General features: G+C 47.4%; 1 long non-coding RNA gene across 1 annotated transcript in view; it reads left to right on the top strand.

Moving 5' to 3' along the window:
* The window catches only part of LOC104874630, a 79460-nt gene that overhangs the window by 29061 nt on the left and 24459 nt on the right, over positions 1–25940 (top strand). The window contains exon 2 of the long non-coding RNA XR_783798.1: positions 20325–20546. This is a non-coding gene — a long non-coding RNA (uncharacterized LOC104874630). The remainder of the gene's footprint in view (positions 1–20324; positions 20547–25940) is intronic.

Raw genomic sequence — 25940 nt, 5'->3', positions numbered from 1 at the left:
ACCATGTCTGTTGTTACTAGCTGACATAAACTTGTTCTGAAGGTGCAGAGAATGCCCTGCCTTCCTTTCTACCTTACCTCCCTCTCTACTCTAGCATTCCCCCATTCTTCCCTCCTCCACCCTTCTGTTTATGCCATGACTGGACCAGGAAGGCTCTGGGTAGAGTTGTCTCCTCTGCAGTCCCCAGGAAGGGAAGAAGGATGCAGGAGGAAAGGCTCATCCATTATTAATTCCCCACAGAGACTCCAGGGCTTCCAAAGCCAATTGCATTATTTAAAACTGGCTTAAATTTGGCCCAAAATAAAGAGCTGTATCTCTTGTCAGTGGTTAGCCCTTTCTCCTGTGGCATAGCCCTGTTTCCTTAGAAGAGACACAGCACGTCGGTGGGGGGGGCTGCACCTCTGTGGGTGGCTCCTGCATGGTGCCCACAAACCACATCTCTTCACCTCTGCCCACCTGCCAAATACTGCCAGCCATTCATCCTTTTCTTAACCTTCATTGTTCACAAAGGGAATACAGTGCATTTATTTCCAGTGACAGGTTGGGGTAAATCCAAGTTATCTGAGTTTCTTTGACTAAACCACCCTGAACCAGGCAATCCTGCAGCTCTCTTGGGTGTCATGAGCAGAGAACTGGCTTCTCCCTGCGAAGCAGCAGTAGGCTGTTTATTGAAAGGCCTGAGGTCCTAGCCTGGAGCAAGAAGGAAGAACGGTGCTGGGGAACTGGTTGCCATGGAGATGGTTTCCCAGCAAGAGGAGAAGCTGGGCTGAGCTAAGTATTTTACCACCAGACAAAAAAAAGATGCAGATGCACGTATACAAGAGAAGCCCCCTCCCTCACCCAATGGGTGGGTGTGGCAGAGTAGATTGGAGGTGGAGAACCGTGAGCAGCTGGGACCAGCATCTTTCAAGTTTATTCCACTTGGCCCTCACCACAGCCCTGTGAAGCAGATGTTGTGGGTCTCATGTCATAGAGGAGGACACTGACACCTTGGGGTACTTATCCAGAGCTTCAGACCAAGAAATGCCCTGCTGGCAGTTGAACCTAGTTTATCTGACTCCTGGATCCATTTCCTCACCTATTCATCGTGACCCTGCCAAATCACCCCATGACCCAGCTCTCTGGGAGGTGAATGCCACAGGGACTCCAATGCAAGCCAAGCAAAGCAGACCTTCTCTTCCAAACCAGTCTCTGTCCAATCACCCACAGCCTGTCTCACATGGTGCCCTGGCACCAAGTCCCAGGGTCTGAGACATTCCACATCTCTTATCTGCCACACACTGCCCACCTCCAGTGTCATTCTGTCTCTTGCCTTAAGCATTGGCCTCGCTGTTCCTCTGTACCCCTGAATCCCCTCCATTGCTAAAGACCCTCTAGAGTGTGGCTCTGGGAGCCTCCCCTGAGCACTGCAGCTCATGACACTCAAGCTGTCAAGCTGTCAGGGGAAAGCTTCATGTCCTCAACCCTTTCCTGAGGGCTCCTGCTAGGACACTCAATGAGGAGACCAGGCCCTAGAACCCACAAGAACCAGCCAGCAGGATGGGGCTCAGAGCTACTCTGTACCCAGGACGGCCTTAGCAGGATAAGCACTGAAGCCTCAGGCAGCTGTTACTACAGGTAGAGCTCCTCTTCCACCTGGGAGTTTATCCTCGAGGAAAGGGATCTGCCTTCTGCCACCCGGGGCTACAAGCCTTTGGCCATGTGTCCTTGTCTGGCCTTGCTTCTGCCCACTGCTTGAAACAGTAGTCAGTCGGTGCCCATGGAGTAACAGAGCAGTGATAAGTAAGTAACTTCATGCTATTTTTGTAGCTAAATGATAGTGTGCACTGAGATCTCTGAAGGAACTAGAGCTGACTCTGGGTGTGTAAAGATAAAATATCTGTTACGTGCATTGTGGCTCCCAGCAATGCAGCATTTATCTTATTCATGGAGTCCAATTTGGAATCTGGAGTCAGGACCTGAGATCTGGGTTTTGGGAACTGGGTTTTGAGGAACAGAAATTTAAGTTTCAGAGTGGCCGTGAATTCTACAAGCATGAACAACTATAGATAGCCATGGCTTTCTGATATTACAGCACAAAAATCAAGGACACTGGGTAACACAACTTGTTCTCTGAGTTATCTTTCAGCTGCCTTGTATAGTACAATGTGCAGTAGCACAGAGTACTGAGCTACCTCTGCACCTCCCAGTGCATGCATGCATGAGAACTGCCTCATAGGTCTTACGTCTCTGATTTCTAAACTAAGCTGGTGCCCTCATCAAGGGAGTGCAGACCTGGGGAGCATCCATCCTCCTCGCTAGAGCACACTGCCCAGTCCAGGCTGGGAATTGTCAACCTGGCTCCTCAGCACCCCCAAGCCACTTCCCTGTAATGGGCGCCCTCCACTGTGTTGAAGACATTCACCAGCTGGTCACTGCAGGACAGGGTGGTAACTGGTCCCTGAACATGGGCATCCAGCTAACAGACAGCTATGCGCCTGAAATTGATGGCCTCATCACAGCCCAGTCCAAGGCAGGATTTAGTTACTATCTGGTTGTAAAGGGTTAAAAAGGCAAGGATAGAGCTGGCTCTGGGAGGCTGATTGTAGGGCTCGATTCAGATCTCTCTGACTTTCCATAGTTTTCTGTCTCTGTCTGCATCTCTATCTCTCTTTTTCTCAAAAAGGAAATAAAAGAAGGGACTCAGATATTTGCACAACTCTGTTCATAGCAGCATTATTCATAATATCATGGAAGGACACTATCTGTCCATGCACAGATGGAGGGAAAAGCAAAATGTAGTAGTCCAGTGGAACATTATTCAGCCTTGGGCAGGAATACAGCTCTGACCCACACCGCAACAGGGATGAACCTCGAGGGTCCTGTGCCAACTGAAAGAACCCAGACAGAGAAGGAAACGGCATATTCCACTCAGTGAAGTGTCTGGCATGCTGAGCAATAAAGACAGAAGGTGAATCCTGGTTATCAGGGCCAGGAGAGGGAATGTGGCATTGTTGTTGAATGGGCAGAGTTTCAAGTCTATAAGATTAATGAGCTCTGGAAGTGGATATTTGTGTTTAGTCAATAATGTAAATGAATGCACACTTAAAAATAGTAAATTTTGATATGTATATTCTCAGTAAAAATATGAAGAGAAATATTTCACTTATTTCCATGAACAGTATCGGTGAAATAAATTCCATCCTCTGAAAATTACCTTTTCTAATCAATCCCAATTCTTTGACACAGGCTTTCATTGCATACTCAATTTGCAAAATATACCATATACCCAGATCCATAGACCATATGTTGTTTTATACATGCTCACAATTATGCTTAACAAAACAAATGAATAAAGATGACAGATAGTTAGGCTGCATTCACTAAATGCAATGTCAGAGGCAGAGGAAAGGACAGAGTCCTATTCTCTACCCTGGTCAGACCCAACTGGACTTTACTTGTCTCATGAAGAAACACAGCTGACAACAAACAGGGTGCACGTGGAGGACAGGATCCAGGTAACCAGAGATCTGGAAGCCATTGCTGCTGCAGCCTGGGGTACGGAAAGCTAAGCACACCATGATTTGAGAGGAGGTACTCGGTAGCCTGGGAGCATCTGAAGAGTGGCTGTGAAGAACTGAGATGAGAATTTTTTCACATGTCTCCAGAGAACAAATTGGCAGTATTATTGGGCATTGTAAGGATTTCTGTACATTAAGGTGTTCACAGATAGTAGACTTCTTTGAGAGCCACGAGCCCCTACCTAGGCCAGTAAAAGGCATGGATTCCCATATTCAGAGGAGCTGCTAGAGGAGAATTCTTCTTGCTTGGAATAGGAACTTGGTGTATAAGGCTCCTTAAGCCCTTGGGAATCATAGATACTAAGACAGAACTTACTGAACACCCACTGTACTATCTGGTATCTTATGAGTCCTTCGATTTTTGTCAGGCACCTAAAATGGTTCCCTTCATTCTGATCCCCACCTCCTACCCTGCCAGCAGTTGAAAAGCATGTAGTAGACAAACGTCAGTGCCCAGAACTCTTCTTAATTCTCTAGGACAAGCAGGCACCCAAAACCTGATCTCTCCTGCGTGGAACTGGCCTTCTGGAAAGAAAAGTCATAGGAAAGAGATCTGCAACACGGTTGGTGCTAAACAGCTGTGTCTTAGCTGGTTTACTTACACAGGCTTAATTATAAAGGGTAATCATTAGGCCCAATTCCACAGGATTCTCATGAAAGATAAAAGAATCTAGCTTGCAATACATTAGTCATGGATGGGGCTACAATATGGATCTTGAATGTCCCCCATAGGCCAAATGGTAAAGTGAAGTCCAGTGTGATACTTACTAGGAGGCAGTAGGGTCATTAAAATATGAGGCCCAGTGGGAAGCCTATTATGGTTTAGATCCAGTGTTTCCCAAAAGTCTTATGTGTGTCGATCATGGGGTGCTGTATTCATCAGTGGATTCACCTCCTGATGAGCTCAGTATCTAAACATCCTCTCAGGATTTGAGTCACTGGGTTAACCTGGGAAGGTGCGTTCTTGTCCCAAACTCTTCTCTTTCTATGCTTCCTGGCTGCCATGTGATGAATAGCTGTCCTCAACTGTGTCCTTCTACCATTCCATTGCTATCTTCGAGCCATCCAATAACCATGGGCCAGAATCTCCAAAAACTATGAGTCACAGTAAACCCTTTCTCTTTAAGTTATGGGTCTTGAGAATTTTGTCCCAGTGACGGGAAAGCGATTAATACAGTGCCTTTAAGGGGATTGAGGGACCCTGGCCTCCTCTTCACTGACTTTGTTTCCTGTTCATAAGTGACTGGTTTGCCCAGACACATTCTTCCACCATAACATTCTCCCCTCACCAGAGGCCTGAAGCCATGGGTCCCCGAATTTTTACTGGAACTCCCAAACTATGAGTTCAGTGAACGTTTCTCTTTGTGAGTCCTTTAATATGTTATTTTAATATAGTGATGTGAAGCTAACTAACACAATGTACTTCAGGGAGAAATGAGACTCAAGCTAAACTGTGAAAAAAGAAAGGAAGGAACCAATTAAGTAATGGGCAAACACCATTAGAGATGAAATAGGATCTTTAAAAACAATTATCATGTGTTAAACCATGAACTAAATCTTTTATGTATCATCTCATTTAATCGTTCCTTGGTCCTTGTGAAATGGGTGCTAAGATCCATTTTATTATTTATTTTAGTCCTGGAGATTGAACTCACGGCCTTTGCCATGAACCAAGTCCCCACCCTTGTTTTTTTTGTTGTTTGTTTGTTTGTTGTTGTTGGTTTTTTTTAGAGTCAATATCTGTTAAGTGGCTAAGTTGCTCACCCCAGCTTGAATTTATGATCTCCCTGCCACAGCCTTCCAGAGTTCTGGCATTATAGGTGTGTACCACCATGCTTGGCAAGACTCATTTTGTTGTTAAAGACTTGGAGCCTAAAGAGCCACCTAACTTGCCAGTGGTCACACCTCTAGCAAGTGGAGTACCTCAGATCTGAGCCATGTCTAGTTCGAAAGCCTTCAGTCAAAAGCACCACATATTTCTCCAGGTTGGGAGCAAGAAAGGCAGTTTGAAGAAGAATGGGCAACATAGGGAGAATAGTCCTCACAGAGAAGCTCTGGAGCCAGGGAGAGGAGGAGACATGGTCAGGCAGGGCCCTGAGGCCTAGGCTGACCTGTGAGGATACTCCCTCCTAGTGGTGGGCTTCCGTGGCATGGCATCCCTACCCGTTACCCTAAGTCAGAGCCACAACATTCCCAAATGGGCAATGGCAGGTTGTTTCTCTCCCTCCAACAACAAAGACAACCACTTGTTATCCTTGCTCCAGGGAAAACCCTACAACATATAGGCAATAATTGTTTCCTGAGTTTGACAACTTCAGAAAGCATGAGAGACTTTATCCAACCAGTCCCAAAACCAATCTTCCTTTTCTCCAACTTCATCCATCACTCTGCTCACCTGTTGTTCGGGAGGTAGAGGAAGAAGAGAGAAGCTGCTCTTCCCCCCTCCACACCCCAGCCTTCATCAGACAAAGCCTGGCTCTCTACTGCCTCCAATGTGGGTCTCCAATAAAGGACCAAAGGTAGCTAGTTCAGGCCAGAAGGCAAGGAGACAAGAAGGCAGGCCTTTCCCAGGACCCTCTGGACCCTGCAGGCCCTTGAGTTGGCTGACCCAGGTTCCAACCACAAGACCCACCCCTCAGAGGCTCATCTGCAAATATGGGTGACAGTGTTGGTGGTTTGGGGACACACTGAGGAAGGAAGAGATGGGGTCCAACCCTCACTGTGGAGCACCTGAAGCGATGTTGGCTTCCTGACTTACTCTTCAGAGCCTATATTTTTCTTTGCTGAAAACTTGTTCCCTCCAGGCTTCCAGATCCCTTTGCTACCCCTACCCTGAGGCTGCAGACTCACTGTGCTTTGTCTCTGGATGCTTCCTCCCAGTGGGCTAAGTGGCTCACCTCCACCACACATGAGGAAACCCATGTGTGTCCTACTGCAATACTGAATACAAAGTCAAGTCTCAGAAGCACCTTCCACACTCTGTAGCCCACTCAATTCCTGAAACAGGTGAGCTTTGCCTGATGAGGACTCCATGGAGAGAGGGCCTACATGGTAAGGCCAGATGAGTGACAGTGGCTAAAGTGGGCTGAGGGTGATGTGCCTCTACACGCTGAACTCTTTCCAAAATGTCCTCAAAGTGAAGTCTGGGTGCAGTGCCAATGCAAGCCCATTCTTGCTTCAGACCCTCACAACTCAGAGCAGACCTGGCAAATACACCACGTGGTCACTGTCCTCCTCTGCAAAGGGGATTTCCCTGAGGAGCCTGGGGAGGAGGAAGCCAGCATCTGAGTCAAGGGTGAATGTGTCTCTGAAGGGTGGCTGACAGGGTGGTCTCAGCCTCACGTTGGACACTGAAAGCACTTCCAAGTGGCACCCCGAAGGTGCATATGGTGACAAGTTAGGGCAGGGAGCAGAAACAGAGTGAGGCAGGTGTCATCAGACCATGGCCCCATAAAGGAAACCTGACATCTTTCTGGGACACCTACATTACAAGGGGGAAAATACAAATACCTCTGCACCCAACATCCAGCTGCTGATTCTGTCAAGTCAAGCACTCAGGGCAATTCTCAAATAGGTACAGACTCCTCAAAACTGTCTCAGAAAAAAAAAATTATTCTGTGCAGATTCCCACCATCCTGGGCTCCAGGGCGGCATCACAATGACTATAAGGAAGATGCTGGGACCACTGAGGCAGGACTGTCATGTGATCCCAAGGCACTCTGCAGGCACAAGCATGACTGGAGCCTGTGGGACCTAGTGGGCAGAAACATGCAAGGCTGGGTGGCAGCTCCAGTGAGCCCTATGTACAGGAATGTAGCACACCCATCTGACACATGCCCACCACGAGCACAGGACCAAGATCCCTGTGCACATGTGGGATCCTGAGTGGGACAGCCACAAGCCTCTCCTGATTTACCGGCCTGTTTGTGATAACAGCCCTAACTGCCTGTGTCATCAACCCAGATCTCCTTTGTCACTATTTGTGCCCCTCAAATAGATGTTCCTTGTCCTGCGCTCTCTTTCTCTTTATATGTCAGTAAATGTCGTGTCCACATAAGAGCACATAAAACTCTTGTCTCTGATCTGGGTGTTTGAGTGATGGTACCTATACTGTGAGTGATAATGCATATATAAGAATGAAGTCTGCACTTCTGTGTGTGCGCACGTGTTTGTGTCCGTGTGTCTAGTGTGTTTGTGCAAACAAATGTGTGTTATGAGCAATATGGTATGGTAAGTGTATGTAAGTGAATTTATCTGTGAGTGTGGGTTTGGGTTTCTGCATGTGACTATCTGTGTCATTGTGTGAGTGTATCTGTGTATGCATCTGTGTGTCTCTGTGTGTCTGTTCGTTGTCTCTGTGTGTGCAGGTGTGTGTGGGGGGGTGTTCACTCAGATTCCATCAGGACATCCATCTCCTTCAGTGCTGACTGAGGCATCACTTACTCCTGCAGACTGGCATTTAAATCCTATACCCCAGAGACCTTTGAGTGCTATGCTAGTGTGTGACACATCAGGACACTGAGGAACAGAGAGGTGAAGCAGAAGGTGAGTGTTGGGATTGGTATGCCTCAGGAGCCACACTGCCTACAGTTGGCCCATGTCTTGTGACTTTCTGCTAAATGGAGGATCTGCCTCCTGGCCTCTGCCCTCCCCTGGCCCCACAGATATAGCAAGGTGGAGAGGCCAGGTCTGGGTTATCATCAGTATGGCAGAGAGCTAGACCAGGTCCCACCCTAAATAGACAGTAACTGGAGCAGCAAAGGCCTCCCTGGGAAGGCCAGCATCTGGACCTAGGGGCAGCCAAGGAGAGGAGTCTCCTCTTCCTACATGCAGACCCCAGGGTGCCCTGAAAGCCCTGGAGGAGAAGCCCTGGAGAGAGAAGAATGAATGGCTGGGGTCGGGGAGATAGTGCCATGTCTCAGGCCAGGTTGAGAAAAGAGGAAAGAAAGCTTTGATTAGAAAGAGAAAGAAAATAGTAGGTGTGAAACAAAAAGTACTTTGATAAAACAGATACAGCACCAAAGGCACTGTGGCAAGGTGAGGACACTCAAAGGGCAATGTCAACTGTCAAGGAAAGTCCCATGGGCTTTGCATGTTGACCATGGTGTTAGGGCACTGTCCGGATGAGCTCCAACTCCAGTGTACCATCACAATTCCAAGGTTATGAGATCAAACTAGGGCTGTCTCCATAACCTGCACAAGAAGCCCCTCCCCAGCCCATCTTGCCCTGAGGGACATCTCAGGTGCCTGGCTCTGTAGCTTTGCTGTGCCTTCCTTACTCAAAAGCCTAGTTCTTCCATATACCTGTTTTCATGACCATTGCTGGCTGGTCATCTTCATACCTTATCACTGCTAAAGGCCCCCTTTGAAAAGGAGGGTTCATTTCCATGTGTGTGGGACAGAAGCTCTATCTGAAATGTGTGTGCTCTACAGATGAGCCTGTTGTGTGTCAATTGACAGACAAACAGATGATGACTAGATAAATAGGCAGAGGATAGACAGATGATAAATGGGTAATAATAGATGATCGATGATAAATCAATGACAGACAATAAATAGATGATTAATAAGCAGATAGACAGATGTTTGATATAGATATTTTAATAAAAATAACTAGGCCAAAAGTAATAAGATCAACAGAAACATAACAAATGGGTGAAAATTAAAATAGGCAGAAAAATGAGCATCAGTGATGATGTTTAAAATCCAGTGTATGTAGCTCACTGGTGGAGGTTAATGATGGTAAGCTCCAGGCCCAGACAAGAAGTGGGCAGGACACCAGTCTCACTCTGTGAGTGTCCTAGTGGCACAGTTCATCATACCCCAGTCACCAGGGTCTGAGGACGTGCTCCTTGTATCCCATTTCTCCACTGAGGAAAACATAATACAAAGAGATTAGCAACTGGCTGCAAATTGCTCAGCCCATGACAGCACAAGGTGGGCTGTAAACCCAGTTGGCTTGAATGAAGAGTCAAAATTTGTAACCATTTTGCTGTGGCCCCTCTCCCTGTAGTGGAAACTGAGGTGAGTAGATGATGGAAAATAACAGAAATCCACAAAAGCACAATACACTGACAGACCCTTCCACCCTCCTAACTTATCCCCAAACACTATGGAAATCTCCCATTTTTGTTCTTCGGCAGAGAGTCCCTCTGACACCTCCTCAATGATATTCTGCAAGGTCAGAAAGAGCCAGAGGTCCCCAAAGGCTCACACCAGCATCTTTCAACCAAACTGGCTCTCTTCCAGAATCTCAGCTCACTGCAGGCTCTGCAGTCTCCGATAGCCCTCAGTAAGGCTAGTTGTTTTTGCTGAGACAAACACAAGAGATAGGAAATGCCAGAGAGATTGGCAGAGGATTGCAGGCTCACCCAGCTGCACTGTGGATGTCCTCAGAGCTATCCCTCAGCCTACCTCTGCTCTGCCAGCCTTCTGAATACATCCCTCAATGGCCCTGCAAGAGACAAGGGTCAGCCTTGCAGCAGCAATGCGTGCTCTGTTCTGCCAGCAGCTGATGTGAGGCCTGGGGAAGCCAGAACACACTCCCAGCCTCCCAGCCTCCCAGCCTCCCAGAAGAAGTATATAGACCTTAGAAGATGCTCTGACCCTTTCACGTGCAACTGTTCTACTTCTTTCTCTACTCTAGGGTGCTTTCTTGGCCAGTAAACCTTAGCTGAGATTATAGATAAATCTCTCAGGAAGTAAAAACTAGGAGAAAGCCTAAATTCTAGCCTTAAGACTTGGCACTTTAGATCTATAAGTGGAGAAACTGAGGCCCAGCAAGGTGAAGTGGCTTGTCAAAGGTAAACCCTGTTAAGTAGTGCATCCAGGACCAAAGCTGATCCACACCCAGGAGTCCCAAGGGACACAATCCTGGGCAGGGGCTGAGTTTTTCATACTCTCTTTTCCCTGCCTTGTGTCCCTCACCACTCAGCCCTGGGCTAGTTGTGCAAAGGCTCATAATTTACTTTAAAACGAGCTTCAGAACATCATCATCATCAAGGAGGTTAATCTTCCCCAAACTCAACACTTGCAGCCTTTTTTAGGCTCAGTCCGGTTGTCTATTCTCTCTGACCCTGGGCGTCAGATGCAGGGCTCTTCCTTGCCAAGCCTGCCCGGGAGCACTCCTTGTGGAAAGCTCAGAACTCAAAGCACCATGCAGAAACCACATCCACTCAGGGTTGGTGCTGCGAAAGTGAGCTTCTCTACCATTGCTAGGAGTAAAGGTCAATCTAGGCTCCAAATCACCAAAGTACTCAGTGCTGCATTTGATATTTTATTGGCCACTAGGCAGGAGCTTTTCAGGACAATCACCTATGCTTTCAAGGCAAGAGGCTGCTGTCATTAAATGACCATTAGAATCACCCCTTAAATATGTTTTTCGTTGTTTCAAATAAAGCACTCCAGGGGAAGCCACAAGGAATCAGTTTCAACCAGCCCAAATCATTGTGTCTTCTAGATCACCTAGGATAAACTTTGCTCATTATAATCTCATTATAATGCTAAATTCTCCACAGGGGTTCCTGCCCCTCATTTCTGGTGTATGAAGCAGCAGGCAGCATGATCTCTGAGCATGCTCAGGAATATGCCCACCTCTATGTGTAATGAGGAATCTTTTTGATATGAATATCCATCTCCTCATTGTGTCCCGTGTCAGGGAGAACCTCCAACACATTGCTTTGGGAATACCGCTGTGCTGTTCTCCTTATGTACTGCAAGTAACAAACCCTTCTTCACTCTTGAGCTCCTGGGTGTGCTTATGTATGTTCCATTGCACTTTGGCCTTGGAAATCAGCTTGGTTCTCAACAACAACTTGGTATACAACAAAGACCAGGTGGGGTTCAGGTGATGTTTTACCAGGCAGGTGTCCTGGAGGAACAGAGTGGCGTGGGGAGTAGGGAGACAGCATGTGTTCAGCCATGAGTATTTATGACAACAATCGGAAGTGGGTACCACTGTCCCTGTTTCACTGATAAGAAAATGGGACCTGTGAGAAACAGAAGTAACTTGCCCGAGGGTGCACACATCATGAAGATGATCTGACCCTGGACTGTCTGTCCAAGTCCAGCACATTCCCATCTGCTCTCCAGTACCTGGTGGAGGACTTTGCAGCACCATGATAAGGACCACACACTTAGAGCAGCACTGCCTGGATTTGAATGCTGCTCTGCCACTTTGGGCTGTGTGATCATGGGCCTTCTGAGTAGACCCTCTGTACCTCGGTATCCCCATTTCCAAAGTAAGAACAATGATGACACCTTCCCCAGAGCATGGACATGCATCTGAAGCTTGCTTGGGTAGAGTAAGCTCTGTACAAGTGTAAGCCATTGCTGATATTTTCTCTGTATCTCTTCTCCTTACCCTGCACTTAAATTCACCAAAATTACACCCTTGGCTGAAGGAGTTTCCTTTGTCCTCAGGTAACTGAATCTAAAACAAATTAATTTATCTACTGAAAAGGAGGACAGGAGCTTTATAAGCAAGAGGGGCTGCTCAGAGCAAGAGCCACACATATCAACAGGCAGGGAATCCCCAAGAACTAATTGCTTACCACCACAGTACTGTTGGTGACAAATTCACAATTACCATCTTCCTAGGAAGAAAAATGTCCCATACTGTCATAGCTCTGATTCCTACGGTCTCTAGAATGATTTGTGTAGGTCTGGTAGGCAATACCTGCCAGTTCCAAAAGGGAAAGTGACCCCACCAGTTCCAAAGGAGACTTGAACCATACAGCAGACTGGTTTTCTCTGGCTGTTTCAGTCAGTGCTGGGGACCGGTCAGCTGGCATCTTTCTGCTGGGATCTTAGATTTAGATGGAGGCTGGGAAACTGAGGAGGGTGGAGAGTGAAAAGCATAGCATTTATGGATAAGAACAGGTCTAGAGAAAATTTTGTAGGTTCTTTGTTCCTACTTGGCTTCAGACTTTTGCTTCAAGGTGCATAAGAACAAACTTGGGAGAAAAACCAGAATAAAAATAGAGTCCATGGGGGATTTCTGGAAGGCAAGGGCAGTCCCTGCATGAGCCCATATGCAGATTTTGCTTTCATTGTTTGCATCTGAACTCAGCTTGTGTCAGTGTTGCAGAAAACAGAGTAGAAGAAGCACTGAGCTTCCTTGACTTACACACTACAACCAAAATAGTTTCCCTTGCACCATGAAAGCTCATTGCAAATTCTTCCTTGCAGACACCTGGGACCCCAGAGCTGCTGTGTTCCCACCATAGCTCTGTGTCAGCAGAAGCCCATGGCCACGTGCATTCTGCCTCTTACCTTCCCAGACTTGCAGCATCAAGGTGACCAAAAGTACCAGTGAGAAAGATGCTTCCCTGGCCTGAGGTTACAAAACCATGATTATAACCCAGTTCTGTTAATGGTCAGGTGTGGCTTTGCATAGTCCCTGCTTCTCTCTAGTCTCAGTTTTCTCTTCTGCCTAGAGAGAACAAAAGGTGGAGCTACAGCCTCCCCAAGCTCCCTGGAGCACCTCTCCTTCTCCACCTGATTAAACCCATGCTGTCACCTACCTACTGATGCACCTCTGCCCAGTCTGTGCTGAGGGATGGCTCTTTCTCTTGGTCCCCTGGGTCATATCTTCATCTCTCATTGACTGCTGCCCTTTCTCTCTACTCTGAACTCCTGCAGACAGGATGGTGTCCTTCAGACCTCATCCTCATCTTTGGGCAGTGCTAGGGGCATTCAGTGTCCTTGCTCAGAACCTGACTGTGGATAAATGGAAGCATATCTCCTGGAGTCCCACCCCTGCTGTCCAGGGGTCACATCCAGCACTGTGCCAGGTGATGGAGCCCCCCCCCAATTACACAGTAAGGCTGCTGCTTTTAAGGCATTCAAAACTATTGGGGAGGGCCAGGAATTTAGTCAGTGGCAATGCGCCTGCCTTGCAGGCCCAAGGTCCTAAATTTGATCCCCAGTGCCGAGAAAAAAAAAAAGCTATTGGGGAGTGGGAGCTTATATGGAAAAGGAGGGTGTGAAGCTTAAGCGGCAGGTGTCATGTGCCCAGAAAGTGGTTAAAGAAGCGAGCCTACAAAGTGCTGTGGGGACTAGTACAAATCGGAGATGCTGTTGAACTAAAGGCCCAGGGGCTTTGACAATGAGGACAGTGCCTTGTTGAACTAAGAAGGTGAGCCTGAATCCCCAGCTCTGAGGACTGGGAGGGAGAAACAAACAGTGAGGTGGGGCAGGGCTAAGGCTCAGGGGTGAGACCTGCTTCCCCATTGCTGAAGACCCCAACCTGGGCAACAGCAAAACTTTTCTCCTCTTGACAGTTCTCATTTGCAGAGCTGAGGCTCTAAGAAGGAAAGGAATTAATGAGCTTTGTGAGGAAGGAGAAGGTCTGTACCTGCCCAGGGGACCACCTCTAAGGACCCTGCAGACCTGGGGCCCCCAACTTTTCCTACTCAGTTGCTCTGTGTTGCTAGAGTGGTCTTCCCATCTATCCTTGTGGCAGCTTGGCCCCACCTTCTCCTGGAAGCCCACCAGAGCCACAAAGCAGATGTGCTCACCTTTCTCTGAGTGCCTAGTGCTTCTCTCTGGCCACCACTGCAACCATTCATTCGTTCCTAAAGCCAAAAGAGTGTTTGCAAATATAAAACCTACCATTTGGTGTCTTAGTCACTTTCTTCACCACTGAGACACATGCACAGGCAAAATGAGGAATGATTTATCTTGGCTCACAGTTTGTAGAGGTTTCAGACCCTAGTCAACTGGCTCCAAGGCAAAGTGTCATGGCAGAGGGGAAGCAGGTCATGGCATGGTAGTGAGAAGCAGAGAAAGTGAAGGGAAGAGTGGGGAACAGATAAACTCTTATGGGCCATGCCCCAGGGACTACTCTCTTCCAACCAGATCCCTCCCAACAGTAAGTCAGCTATAAACTCACCAGTGGGTTAATCCACCGATGAGCGTCAGCCCCTTGACCCCGTCACTTCCCAAAGCCTCACCTATGAGCATATGAGGCTTTAGGGGACAGCTAGATCTAAGCCACATTTAGACTTCTATTTTCTCCCCAAAGACCATGAGAACTAGTGGAAAGAGACATTCAAAAGCTACAACTGGGAAGTAGTTATTAAATGGAGGAATCTAGGCCTAGAAATTAAAGGTCTTCCTGGAACTAACTCCCTCTTTCTTTCATCAAGTCCCTGCTCCCTACATGGGGGCCATGGTCAAGGACAATGAGGTACAAACAAGGTCAAAAGGACCTAGAGAGAAAGGTGCTTCAACACACAATCGGTGAAGGAGGAAGAGGGAGAGTGCTCTCTGAAGTAGACAAGGCTCCAGGGCCATGAGGTGCTGCCCACCAGGGCCAGGGACCCCCATGATCCTGGCCAACCACACGTGCTGAGTCAGGGATCCGCAGCTGCAGCTCAGTGTGTGCTGACTCTGGAAGCACTCCGTGATAATTGCCCACCAAGTGCCAGGTTATTTCTGTCTCCCACAGCAGGGCAGATCAGGAGGGGCAGAGTCCAGAAATAGCAAAAGCAATTAGCAGTCCAGCTTGGAGGGCATAATTACTGTGCATAAATTAGGACCTGGCCAGGTAAACCTCCGGCTTACTTGCTAGGAATCTGAGAGTCAGGGCTTAGGAATGACCCTCGGTCTTAAAACCAGCTGTAGTCAGGGTCATCAGTTTCTGAGGTGTCACCTCCTCTCAAGGCCACCTGAAGACCCAGAGTCGGGTGGGCCATTCAATCTGCAGCACATACTCTGTCCCCCCCACATGGGCTACAGGACCATGCCAGACATCCGTCATCACCACCAGGAACTCTCTCAGAGAGAATAGTCTGTACTGCCACCAGACCATGATGTTACACCCACTGCTGCCGTCTTCTGCTGAGTAACTGTTTGCAGCTCCTGAAGGGCAGGTCTTGGCTGCCTGTTCAAACACCACCAAGATAAGAAGTCAGCCACTGGTATTGAAGCAGAAGCTCCACCTGGAGAGACAACAAATCCAGGAGCAGCTTCAACTCTTGCCTCAAAGACTAACCCTGCAGCTAAGGAGACAGGACCCTACGGAAGGCTTAAGTTAGTGTTGTGCACAAGCAGTCTGGATGTGAAGGGAGGAAAGGAGGCTTTCTGAAGATGAAGGCCTGCACAGCAAGAGTGGCTTTCCCAGCCTCCTGTGCCTCCTCTCTCCAAGTCCAGCTCCTGCCCTTGCTTCTGAGGAATGAAGGAAGATTTCAGCAGCCTGCTCAGTCTTCTGATCCTTCTGCCAGGTACCCATGTGGGGAGAATAAAATCACCTAACCAGACTGGCAGTCACCCCTTCCTTCTAGCTCCCTTCTCCCTCTGCCAACCTTGGGCACAATGGTTAGTAGACAGTGGCAGTGGGACAAAGCATAATTCAAGTTTTAATTCTGCTATGGATTGCTTTGAGGACTCAACAGACTCCTAACACTCCTAAGCTCAGGTCCATCTATGGCCAGGTGGTACAGAGTCAGCCCCTGAGCAGCCTGACACCAAGCAACTGCTCACCCAGACCAGCCCTGGAAGCACTGGCTCTTCCCAGCCATGCCATGTGGCATCACCCTGAGGTGCCACTCTCTGCCAGAGCCCAGCACCACCTTCCAGAGATTCCTACCCACACCACCATGCCCCATGCCCAGGCCTCTGCACCTTGCCAGATCAGAGGAACTCCAAATCCTGCCTTTTGATACCTGCTAGGTCCAACAGGCTTTTCAACAGGGCTCTGTTCCAATTCATGCCCCAAGACTAATATTGTCCTCATGGTACAAGAACAGGAGAAGAGACCCCATAACATGCAGATTCCACTGGAGCTGGGTTGGAAACCAGGCTGCTGGGTTCTACTTCTTTTGGAGTTCTGGGTTCTGCTGCTTTTGTGAGGCCCCAAGCAAGTCACTTTATACCTCTGAATTTAGCTTTCTGTATATAGATGGTGTGTGTGTGTGTGTGTGTGTGTGTGTGTGTGTGTGTGTGTAGTAGCGGGGAGTGTTCCAGCCTGCGTAGCTCTGAGGAAGGAAGTATAAAAAAATATACTCTGTTCTGCTGTCTCTCTAACAGTCATTTATAAACTTTCAGGAACAGGTGGGAATCAGAGCTCAGAATGGTGTTGCCTGGCAATACCCAGTAATGCAATGTGGGTCACAAGGCATCCAAGGTCCCCCTCCCTCCAGTGACCAGCCAGTCTCACCCCTAGTTTGACCAGGTTCCCCAGCCTCCAGGCAAGCCTCCCATACCATGCCAGGCTGAGGTAGACACTGTGAATAATGGAGTGCCATGTTTGTCTAATGGATTTATCACTACTTACCGATGCAGGTTCATCAACAAAAGCAGGTGAAAATCGATGTCAAGGCAGCTAAGTGAGCTTCACTCTCCTCACGGCTTGGCATGTATTGATAGTCTTTTGTCCACTTGGTATTTTGCACCCAGTGTGAAGCTGAAAGCAGAAATAAAAATGCCTTTGTCTCTTCTTGTAGACAGAGCTTTGGCTTCTGTTCAGAGCAGAGTGCTAGAGTTAAGTGCTCCCCCTGGAGCAGCAAATCACCTCGATGGGTTTCCTCTCTCCACAAGCAAGAAGACAGACAACTCCTGTGAAGGCCACATATAGCTCTAACTGACATGGGTGGACCATCACCCACAGCAAGGGAAAGCCACCCACCTTTCCTGGACCAGAGACAGAACAGATGGTTTCTCCTGTATGCGTGAGTGTGTGCACAAGTGTGTGTATGAGTATGTGTGCATACACATGAGATTGTGTGCACATATGTCAGCCTGTGTGCATATGAGTGAGTGCACGTTGGAGGTGTGGTTGCTCGTTGGATAGTTTGGCATTTGGCTGCAGTGAAGACCAGCTAGTTGGGTAGGAAGAAATGTTTAAAGGCATGTTGGATGCTCCTAGGAAAATCTGCATTAGGGTATGGAATGTGATGGTGTAGGAAAGCTGCTATGCCTTTGGAGTTGTTCTGTTTTGTTCAAGTGCATTCTGTACAACTATCCCAGCTTCTCACTGTGCTCAGTGTCTGTGGGAGTAGGTGCGGAAGACAAGGGACATTCACATCAGAATGAGCTGCAGATGGCAAATGCTGAGGATGCTTCATGTTAATTTTATTTATATAGCAACTGCCTATTATGGACAAGGCACCCGGCCAATTTCTGGGGAGAGGGGAAGAAAAGGTGGAGTTGGTAGAATGCTTCTTCATCATTTTTCCCATTTGGTAACAAGAACATGGGCCTAGCATTTCACATTTCACATTCACACTCACTTCCAGTCCCTACTATGGCCTTCGGGGTAGGTGTCCCTTTTGGGGATAACACAATGGAGGCTCCAAGCTTCCCCAAATCACACAGCCAGAATTTAAGCTTCCATTTAAACTCAGGTTTATCTAGTGCCAAAACACAAGCTGGTTTGCACACTGAAATGCAGGAAGGCAGACCTGGACATCACCCCATCAGAAGATGTCCTCCACCATCTTTTGCTATTGACCAATAGTTCTCAAATGCAAGCATTTATCAGGATCTCCTTGAGGTCTGGTAGAGAGGATACTAGCCCTGTCTCAGCTGAGTCTTCTCTGTATGACCGTGTACCCAGCCTCAGGTGATACTGATACCACTGCTCCAGGGACCATGCTTAGAAACTGCTGCTATAGATTCCCCATCCTGACACTGAAGCACCCAGGAGGATCAGATGCTGCTCAACGAAGTTACTACAGGAAGTTCTGGGCACCACTGGATGGCTGTCAGGCCACATCACCCCAAGAGCCCTCTGCTGTCTGAGAAGAAAGAGGGTTCCGTGTCCTGCCATTCCCAAAGCACAGGAGCCCCGCCACCCCCTCCATGGGGACTCTAGGCTAACCCTCTGCCTGTTCTTCTTTGTTCTTAATTAAAGTTTCATTCTTTCCAGATGGCAGTGTACTCTCAACAGGATGAGAACCATCTCCCTCACCTTCTGTCTGGCTGCTCTGATGGAAGCAGAGTAAAGTCTGTGTCTTATTTTCAAAGATTTGGGAGAATCATTGCTGATTTTGTGGAGCACACATTGTATATTTGTGCTAATGTCTTGTATTGCTGGGATTCTTCTCTCCAAAGTCATGTGTACATTTACGTTTGAAAGACCGAAAGGTGTAGAAGACAGTCTTCCCATTTTCCAGGTGGGGAGTTGAAGTCATGGAAAACAATAGTACTGTTATTACTAATTCTTACTGGCAGCCCACTTGTGCTGGCACAGACACTTGCATTACACACATATTGTTTAACCCTCCCACACCCTTCAAGTTGTTCATCATTACTAACATCTATCAAATACAGATGATAGATTTGGCAGGGTTCTAAGCCCCCTTCCCATATTATGTCGCTTAATCCTCTCAACTGCTCCATAATGCAGGTCCCAGTCTTGCCTCTATTTTTAAAAGGAAAATAAGCACAGAGAGCAGAGTGACCTTATCCAAAACCAGACCACTAGTAAGGGACAAGCTCTCTGAAACATCCCAGGGTCCACTTCTTATGGACTGTGTGGCAGGTACTTATCCTCCACCTCACTGATGGTCGCAGGAGAAGTTGAAGCAATGGGGTGCAGGCCCAAAGCAGCCTGACTTTAGAGCTCATGACCTCAGCTCCCACATTTTCTGTGACACAGTGAAATCAGAGCCCCACGCCTCTGGGCTCCAAAGCATGATGTGTATTCAGCAAGCAGTGTCACCCATCCCAAACTGGAAAGCTACTTCCAGAGCTGATGCCACCTGGTGTCCCAGTGTCCTTCTCAGAAATCCAAAGCATGCTTGCACTCTTGCAACTGAGCACTGCCACTCGCCATGGTTTGAATGTCCCCTCCAAAAGTTCACATGGGAGAAACCTAATCCCAAATTGGCATGTGTGGTATCTGGAGGTGTGGGCTTTGGAGGTGACCTGGATTAGATGAGGTCACATGTCTGGGACCCCTGGGGTAGGTTATTGGCTCTGTAAGAAAGGGAGGGGTGGCCTGAGCTACCATGCTTGCTGTTTCTCTGCCATGCTATAGTGCAAGATGACTATACCAGGTGTTGGCACCCTGACCTTGGACTTCTCATCCTCCAGAACTGCGATAAATAATTCTTTTTCCTTTATAAATTGGCTTGCCTGTATATCCTGTTATAGCAGAGAAACAGACTAAAATAGTACCCTCCTAGTTGTAGACCCCAGAAACAGTCTGGGTCTTCTAAAGCAGGGCCCTGAGACTTTGACATCATTGTACATCCCTCCCTCATTCAGGACTGAGTTAATGCACCCAAATCCATCTACAATGTTGGTTTTGGGTTGGTCAGTGCCCTCAGTTTTATGCAAGTAGGTTGCCCCATAGGGCAGACCTCACAGGCCCTGCCTGAGCTCTGTGGTTCTGCCTCCATGGCTCACACACATCCCAGAGGGAGTGCTATTGCTTGGAGCACCTGCCCGGAAGTATTTCTGCTGCCTTTGGGTTGCTATGGTGTTCTCTTAATGTGAATATGCAACAGCCCCTGGGCAGCATCTCTCCTGGAGTAGGGTGAGGGTTGGCATAAACAGAGAGCAGGCAGGGAGCTGGCTGACAGCTCAGAGGAGCAGTAAGTGTGTGGGAAAGAGCACAATGGCTCCTGGAAAGACCGCCTTCTCAAAGCCCCCTGCCTGCCAGCACCTTCTTTCCTACTTCTCAAGGCCCCTGTATGGCCTGCAGCCTGGACGCTACCCTGGGAAGCAAGGCAGAGAAGGGTCTTTCTGGTTTTTCTGAATGTGCTTGGGCCCCTGTCTTACTCCCCAACCTGTGGGCACTGTGTTTCTTTTCAGACAGAGCTAAGTGGGAGCTGCAGACCACCACAGCAGGGTGCCAACCTCCTTTCCTCCGCCTGAAGGGACTCATGCCAGAAGGGATGAAGGAGGCACCATATGCTTGGCACAGCCTGCTTGGCTCACTTCGTTTTCAATGAGCTGCTGTCTGGAGAACGTGGGTGTGGTCTCTCAGAGACTGTGCAGAATGAGATGCATCTCTTGTCCTCAGCAGAGGGAAAGGTGAGTCCTAAATCAGCCTGAGGGGGGTGGGGTTCCTGATCAAAGGTCTTCCAGGCCACCTGCAGACTTTTCTCCCTTCCATCCCCAATACTGGCTGCTCCCAAGAAAGGAAGTGGTGGAGGGGTGGGAAGACACCTGCACAGAGACAAAATCAGAACAGACGGGGTGTGGTATGATCACCACGCCTGGAGACAGAGAGCATCCGCTCTGTAAATTCTTCCACTGGGTTTCGTGGAGGTTGTGGGGATAGGGTTTATTTTTTTCTGTGAGATTTCAGAAGACAGAACACAAACCAGTTGGCAAAAGATTAAGAAAGACGGATATTGAGTCATTACAAGGAGGCACGTTCTCACGTTGAAATTAGAATGTGCTTCCCCAGGAAATGGTGAGAAATCTGTCACTCAAGCTTTCAAGCAGAGACTGGGGATTGCCAGCAGGAGAAAAGGGAGCCTGCATCAAGGGTGGCCTCCCAGGGTGATAAAAGTGGCTCTTCTATATGTACCTGAGCGGCGCAGACTCCAAACGTTGGAGACTCGGTTCTGGTGATGTTTGTCTGTACTCTCACCTCCAGCCCGTTAGTTAGCTAGGGAGCACTTACAGATACGACCAAGTGCCTAAGAAGCATGGACTGCACTCCTAGCCTCCACAAGCACAGGATAAAGCTCAAAGAGATGACTTGGATGGCAGCAACAGTGGCCTGTAGATATTGCCATCATGCAAGATACAAAACACCCAACAAAGAGGGGCAGCACTAGAGCTCTGAGCAAGGGAGAAGACAGGAAGCATCTTCATACCTAGCTCCAGAGCACCAAGGTGTGATGGGGCTGCATCTGCTTGGGAAGCAGTGAGTGCACTGGCCATGAGGTGAAGAAAGCAGCCCAAGGCATGGCTGGCCAATCAGCCACGCTAACGGCAGTCTAGAAGTCCCTGTAGGAGAGACCCAATAGCTTGGCAGTGGCTCCTGGGCTGTGCATCAAGGACCATCTCTGGCCACATGTTCTTCTTGACCCTGAGAAAGAGGGAACATCTTGGGCCCCTTGTAGGAAGGAAGGCAGTGATGAAATGATCTCTGCTGCCCTGCAGGCTAGGAGCACTGCAGTGGGCCACTGGGGCTCACCATTTCCCATTCTGGGTTACAAATTATCCACACAAGTGTGCCTGGGTATGTTTCATGATGCTGTAACAGAATATCTGAGATCAGATAATTTATAAAGTAACTTCTTTTCTACAGTTCTGGACTCCAGAAGAGCAGGTCAAGGGCCTTCTTACAGTGTCATCCCATGACAGAGGAGGAAGGGCAAGAGAACACAGGAGTGTGTGGATGTGGAGTGGGGAGGGAGGGGAGAGGGGCCACACTCTTTCTTTAATTAGGAATCCCTTCTTGCCATGCAGCTTTAGCCCATTCATGAGGCAAAGTCCTGATGGCCTTGTCCATTTGAAAGATCCCATCTCTCCACACTGCTGCACTGGGAGTTTAGTCTCTAACCATGAGCTTTTGGGGACACACTCAAACCATAGAAAGGTAACTGGCCCCACCAACTAGACTGGTAGTTTCTCCAGAGCAAAATCTACTTATTACCCTTTCCATCACACACACACACACACACACACACACAGACTCGTTTTTCTCTTGATGCATGGAGAAACAAATGAATCCATGACTCTAGGAATTTTATTCAAAGGAAAAGAACAGGAGGCCAAGGCCTTGGAATAGCCCCTAGCTGGCCTAATAGAGGAACAGCCCAAAGGCACATTATGGAAAGCACAAGCTCAGGACCATAAATATTTCTGACAACAGAAAAGCTGAAGGAGGCTGTAGCTTTTCTCAGAGGAAGATAGGAAAGCCCTGCTACAGTATTCACCATCTGGGGAGAGATTAATGAATGCTGGCCATTCCCATTACCACCTTGGCCTCTCCCACCCCACATGATCTCACACACACACACACACACACACACACACACACACACACCCCTAGTGTGCTCTCCTGTCCTCTGGCCAGGCCTTCCCCATCCTGCCTCCTCTATGTTGGAGGGCCAGACTCAGTGCTGCTGCCCCTTCAGTGAACCCAAAAGCTTTTCCCACTCCCCACCCTTCACCCTGCTTCTTATGAGAGCACTCTTGATTTCCTCCTTGTCAAGCCTTGCTGTCTTCCCCTAGTACCACACTGTTCTATTTATTATAGCTTCAAAATATAATGATACCTTTCACCCACTGATACTTAATCTCTTGGAATTTCCTGTTTGTCTATTTTTCTATGTGAATTAGAAGATCAGCTTAATTTAACTTCAAAACATGCTATTTTATTATTAATTTGGGTGATTAAATTAAAATTTGGGAGAACTGATGTATTTGTATTATGGCTCACAATCTGTATTTTAGGAAGGATGTCCAGCAGGGAGTGGATTTATCTACCTCTGGCTTTGAGGACCAGAAGTCAACGTGGGCAGTCTGAGCTGGTTTGCCTGATCCAGAGAACTGTCTGGGATCTAAATCATCTCTGCCTTGCTTCTCTGTCATCCTGTGAGCTAGCTTGCATCCTTAAGGCCATCTTAACTAAAGAATGCCTCACAGCAGCTGGGCTGCGGGCAGAATGTCCCTGCTTCAGGAAGGAGATGGAGAAAGGCAGAATGGATCCCTACCAACCATCTGCCTCTCCCTTTTTAAGGAGTTTTCTTGGAAGTCCACTCAACAAGCATCAGTCTAAAGTGTAATCATTCCAGAGAGCTGGAAAATGTAGTCTTTTCAGCTGGGCACACTGCCACACCAATTAAAATTAGATTTCTATACTGAGGATAAAGAAGGAAGCTGGAGAAGCAGGCTGCAGATCTTGCCACCCTGTCCCAGAGCATGCTGCTCCACCCTCCAAGATAGTGTCCTTCTTAGTGCTCTCTCACCTGGCTCTCATCACCATCCTTCTGAGCCCAGTGACCAGGATGCACTCCGTCAACTGCAGTCACTTAGCAATATTTGACTGGTGGTTCACTTTCTGTTTTCCAAGATTTTCTATAGTTTGAACTTAGCACAGTCTCTTTACTTTCCCTCCATCTATCTGGCTGCCCAGTCCTACTGTCCTTTGCTTGGGTATCTGATTGCTGGGCATGTGCTCTGCTTGATGCTGCAGTTTGGGTTTCTTGGGAAAGAGAAACCTGCAGGAGGAGGGGCCCAGTGGGAGGACCTTGAATTACTGGGGCTGTGCCCTTGAAGGAGATTATGGGATTGGTATCTTCCTCTTACTGCTCTGGTCTCAGATGTGGCCACCTTGTTTCTATATGTGTTCCCACCATGATCTGTCGCCCTTGCCTGAGTCGATTCAGGCAACATGTTCTTGGGCCTCCAAAACCATGAGCTAACTCTTTATAAGTTAGCTGCCTCTGATACATGAATGTAGTAACACGAAGTTGGCTAATACAACTCTGCACAGATTCATCAGGCCAAGAGTAGGTATGTATGAGAGACACATGCATACACACATACCAACACCTCTCAAATTTATATGTCCAGCCTACGTCCCTATTCAGAGTGGCTGAAACCTTTTAATCTGGCACAGTGAGTGCATAGGAGAACATAGAGCAGCTAAAACTCCAGGACACTGACCTGAGAAAGCAGAATGTTGTGGCCACTTTAGAAATGGCTTGTCAGTCTCTCAAAGTGAAACACACCCTTAACTCACAGATACAGAAATCCCATGCTGATTATTTATTCAGCAGAAATGAAGGAACATCCATGTAAAATCTGTTTGTGACTGTTTACAGAAGCTTTCTTTGCAATTGCCAAAAATCAGAGGGGAAACTAATAGTGGTGGGACAGGCCACTAATCCCAGCATTCTGGGAGGCTGAGGTGGGAATATCACAAGTTTGAGATCAGCCTGGGCAACTTTGCAACTTTGCAACTTTGCAAGACCCTATCTCAAAATTTAAAAAGAAAGAAATTTTAAAAGGAATGGGTGTAGCTCAGTGTGAAGGCCCTGGGTTTTGTCTCCAGCATCATAAAAACATAAAATAAAATACCCAGGAGAGAAAAATCCCAAAGGCACGATAGGCAAATGGATAAGTACATCACAGTGCATTCACACAATGAAATACTATTCAGCAGTAGAAACAGGCTACTGATGCTGGGGACATGGGTGGTTGGTTCCCAGTGCTAAATGAAAGAAGCTACATCCACAGACTGCACACTCTATGGTGTCATCTTTGGGATTCCATTTGTGAGACAATTTGGAAAAGACAAAACGGTAGGAACATAAGGTAGAACAGTAATTTCCAGGGCCTGAGGGTAGGGCAGATGCAATCCTGGGTAACAAAAGCAAAACAGCATGGTACTGGCACAGACATGAGAATCAATGGATAGAGGAAGCAGAAACAATTCCAAGTACATTTATCTATCCTGTGACAAAAACGCCAAAAACATACATTGAAGGAAAGATATATAGCCTCTTTAACAAATGGTGTTGGGAAAACTGGATATCCACATGCAAAAGATTGAATCTAGACCCATATCTCTAAAGTATAATAAAAATGAATCAAAGATCTAAATGTTAAAACAGAAACATTTAACCCGCTGGAAGATAAAAATCAGTAAAACTCTTGAGACATAGGATTAGCCAAGGACTTTCTCAACAGAATATCAGTTGGATGAGCACACAGTAATATCAGGAATCAGCAAATGGGATCATATCAAATTAAAAAGCTTCTTCACAGAAATAGAAACAACCAACAAATGAAAAGACAAGCTACAGAATTGGAAAGAATTTTGTCAACTGTGCCTTAAATGGAGTGCTAATGTTTCGAATACATAAAGAATTCAAATAATTAAATCCCCAAAGTAAAAGACCCAGTAAAAAGTGGGCAAGTAAAATGAATAGGCACTTCTCAGAAGAAGTACAAGCAGCCAATAAGTACATGAAGAAATGTTCAACATCACTGGTCATTAGAGAAATGAAAATTTAAACAACTCTGAGATTCCATCGTACTCCAGAAGAAATGACCATCACCCAGAAATCAAATAATAACAAATGTTGGAAAAGCCACTTGGAAAAAGGAATGCTTCTACACTATTGGTGGAAATGTAAACTAGTACAGCCACTATGGAAATCAGTATGGAGATTCCTTAAAAAAAAAAACTAGAACTAAAAATTCCATTTGATCTAGGTATCTTCCCAAAAGAGTAAAATATATAATATTACAGTGATACATGTTTTTATGGTTTATATCTAGATGTCCTGAGAAAACCTTGTGCAGTCATAGGTGGGGCTATTGGAAGGTGACTGGACCAGGGCTGTGTGATACTGGGTCAGTGTACTGATGGGTTTGTAACTAAGTGTGATATTGGAAGGTGAAGTCTGGTGGGAAGAGATGGGTTCCTGTGGATGTGGTCTGCATATATATATATAT

The sequence above is a fragment of the Fukomys damarensis genome, unplaced genomic scaffold, assembly GCF_012274545.1.
Source record: "Fukomys damarensis isolate Sample0158 unplaced genomic scaffold, DMR_v1.0_HiC HiC_scaffold_16, whole genome shotgun sequence".
In the NCBI taxonomy this organism is placed as follows: Eukaryota; Metazoa; Chordata; class Mammalia; order Rodentia; family Bathyergidae; genus Fukomys; species Fukomys damarensis.
Note: the sequence above shows the minus strand (reverse complement) of the source record. Positions and strands in the feature narration are given on the sequence as shown.